At 38.1% G+C, this 3,338-nt stretch overlaps 1 protein-coding gene and 1 long non-coding RNA gene across 5 annotated transcripts in view; one reads left to right on the top strand and one right to left on the bottom strand.

Moving 5' to 3' along the window:
• Positions 1–292: 292 nt before the first annotated feature.
• Positions 293–2,864, bottom strand: LOC128247806 (uncharacterized). Its single transcript, XR_008264110.1, has 2 exons — positions 2,691–2,864; positions 293–2,086 (listed from the first exon to the last, which is right to left on the bottom strand). It is a non-coding gene; the product is annotated as an uncharacterized LOC128247806 (long non-coding RNA).
• Positions 1,636–3,338, top strand: part of LOC106872171 (uncharacterized) — a 58,863-nt gene continuing 57,160 nt past the window's right edge. For 2 of the 4 annotated variants that reach the window (XM_014919060.2, XM_014919059.2), the window contains exon 1: positions 2,035–2,537. The gene's annotated coding sequence lies outside the window, so the exon portion shown is untranslated. The other 2 variants (XM_052967767.1, XM_052967768.1) reach the window with 2 other exon arrangements.

Here is a 3,338-nt window from a genome sequence, read left to right as displayed (position 1 = left end):
CTATACTCATTGCCAATTTCTACCTTACTGACAGTATCCCAGTACGCTGCTTCAATGGTTTTCACCAGCCACTCACCTATCCCTAGCTTCTGCAGCAACCACAAGATGAAGGACTGAGGAACCATGTCAAAGGTTTTCTCCATATCAAAAAATGTCAAATACAGTTGTACGGGACTGTGTGATGTGAAATGACAAGAATGGGTCTTTTGTACTACATCACACAGCCCTTACAATAAAGAGAAACAAAATGGTACAAATAAGTGCCAGAGGGAAAAGTGACTCAACTGCATAGAATGGTTAAGAGAACATTCATTGATGTAGTAACATGTGTGTCCATGTGTGCATCATGTATACAGAATAATAGACAGGCCATCATGAGAACAAAGTGTATGTGTGTGTAGGCATAGATGTATGCACGTGTGTTAAGTACATTTAAGGATGGCACTAAGAAGACAGTGACAGAGTCTATAACCATCGAAGTGAGAAGTAAGCTCATAGGCACAAAAAAGATAATATCAGTTCATAGTCAGTCATGCACAATAGTTGAAATACTCTATCCAGAAGTCGCAGCCATGATGCTGAGTCAGTTACAGGTACATGTCATACGTGACGTCATGACTATGATGCTACTGCCTGGGTCACTTGATACAGGAGTTCATGCAGGTTGTATATTCACTGTTGATTCGTAGTGAAATAATTCAGACAGTGAACTGAGCTGTGTATATAGAGAGATGATGTTGACGACATTTGATGGTGGCGATGAAAGAGGTTGCCGTAATGCTGTTGCACGAAGTTGGTAAGTCTCAACGTAGCTGCTGTGGTAGTGGTGGTGTCATTTGGTGCTGTCGCCCTAAATGCCTGTGTCTTTGTGGTCAGTGGCTAGACCTAAAAAGGTCTGGAATCAAAGACCTCAGAATGACGAAAAGCTGAGTTTTTATAAGGAACTGTAGATTCAAACAGGGTAGTAAACAGGCTGTCCTATGTAATCCTTTTTAAAGCCTCCGATTGGTTATACACGGCAAGTTGGTGTAATCAAGTAAAAGACAAATTGCGCCAATACCAACCAGAGTAGTGGATACAACAGGATACAAATAGTGGCCAAAGGCTAGTTGTTCCCTGCTACGTTCAAATGCACGTATATACAATAAATGGGAGAGAGGAATTTCACCTGAGTCTATGCTTCACAGTGGTTTCTTTTTTGCAGTGTATCAATATTTTCATAATTTTTTATAACTTATATTGCTTTCTCATACATATTCCAAAATGTTTCCTCGTGTTGCTGTTCAATGTTTTCCATTCATAATATACTGCAAACCATAAGTTACCATAAACCAATATACTGCAAACCTTAAACTGCTACTCCAATTTACTTCCCTGAAATAAGTTTTCGACAGAAGAGGTATACATTTGTATATTTGTGTTGTCAGTCAAGATCTTACATTTGCAACGAATTAGAGACCGTTGCGTTTATTGCATAAATACAAATAGCAATCTTACATAATTAACAGAAAAGAACAGAACTACATTATGTGTTCTTTTTTAAACACATTTGTGTGATTCGAGGGCGATTTGGTTACTATTTCTGGCAGGTCTTTCGGACTCCTTTATTGTCTCGTGTAACATATTTGTTTACTGTTGTTTATTAACTGCAGCTTAACAACAATAGGCAAAATTCGTTCGCTCGTTATTCTTGTAAAGCATTTATCATGCATCACCATAACATATGATTAGTTAATGAGAGGAACGATCTTTAACGGTTGCAAGTTTTCAGCCAGATATTTTCATTGTAAGATAAGCTAGTTGCTGAGTCATGACATACATCATCAGAGATGATATGAGGTGAGTCGATTGGGACTGTGAAAGAGCACATAAAGAAAGAATCGCCGCCTGTTAGCTTGGATGCATTGACTGCCACTGCCTGCCTGGACGTTGATAACTGCAAGCAGCCGGAAGAGGAGAAGTGTGAGTAAAAGTGGAAGGAAAAACAGTGTTTACAAGATATGTATATATTAAACACAAACATTGTACGTTTATTTCAAGACAATTCTTTTTTCATTTTCTTTTGTCGTTGTCATTCTCTTTCTCACTAGAATGAAAGAAAGATAAATAGATGAGGCGAGGAAGAAAAACAGGAATTCATAAGATATACACGGGAGGGAGTAGCGAGTGAGAGAGGGGGAGAGAGAGAGAGAGTGAAAAGAGAATAGAGCCGAAATATATTATTAGTTTAGTGAAATTGTTAACACGCGCACATTCATATATATTTATATATTAAAATATGCATATACGCTGAATTATAAACGAGAAAAATATTTTAATTAATGAGCGAGAACGTAGGAGGTGGGAAAAAATAAACAAATGCAACTCTTACCCATACAGAAAAAAATAATATATATGCATAAGACATTGCGCTAGAGAGTGAAAGTAAAATAATAGGAAAAAAAATCCGAGGGAAAGACGAACAGACAGAACCGTTGGAAAGAAAATATAGAAATTACAATCTCCGCGGGAAAGCTGGCCGAGGCAAAAAGCAAAAGGTAATTATAAAATAATCAATCGAAAGAGTGAAAATACAATGGATAGTAATTGTGTGTTCGTTGCATTTAGATTTGGAGTTAAACGACTTCAAATAAGAAAGGTTGATTTGTGTATTTAATTTCTTAGTACATTATCCATTGTAACTAAACTACCTTCTTTGTTATTACCGCCATCTCCTTGCCATAGTAGTCGTTGTCATAATTACATTTAGTGCGAACTAGAATTTAATGATTTAGACGAAACCACTGTAACTTCCGTTCATTTTCAAGTCTGGTGAGAGGCTGAGCCTTTCGGTCTTCTGCGTCTACCACCATCGTGTCTCTTTCTTTTTAACGTTTCTTAACACTTGTTTTATAAGGTAATATAATGATCGTGCTCCATTTCTTTATTATAAATGCGAATGTGTCTACTGTGCAAGCATTGATAGGGTTAAGAAGTTCGTTTCCTAAAGACGTTTTCGGGTTCAATCTCACCGCGTAGCACCGTGGGCAAGTGTTTTCTACTATAACTCCTGGCCGACCAAAGCCCTATGAGATATGGTTGACGGAATCCCATCGAATATACATGCATACACATATGCAAACATATATAGACGTGTGTGCACTAGCGTACATAGGGTCTGTGCCACCGGGGGCGGCCCTTCCGTTTGCCGCCCCCGGATCCCACAAAAAATCACACATTGCCTACTGCAGACCCAAAAGTGCTTCCCCTTTAAAAGCACCACCCCCATAAGCAACGCTAGTGTATATACACAAAAACACACACACACACACACATATATATATATATATATATATATA

The sequence above is a fragment of the Octopus bimaculoides genome, chromosome 5, assembly GCF_001194135.2.
Source record: "Octopus bimaculoides isolate UCB-OBI-ISO-001 chromosome 5, ASM119413v2, whole genome shotgun sequence".
In the NCBI taxonomy this organism is placed as follows: domain Eukaryota; kingdom Metazoa; phylum Mollusca; class Cephalopoda; order Octopoda; family Octopodidae; genus Octopus; species Octopus bimaculoides.
This window is presented reverse-complemented; position numbering and strand designations above follow the sequence as displayed.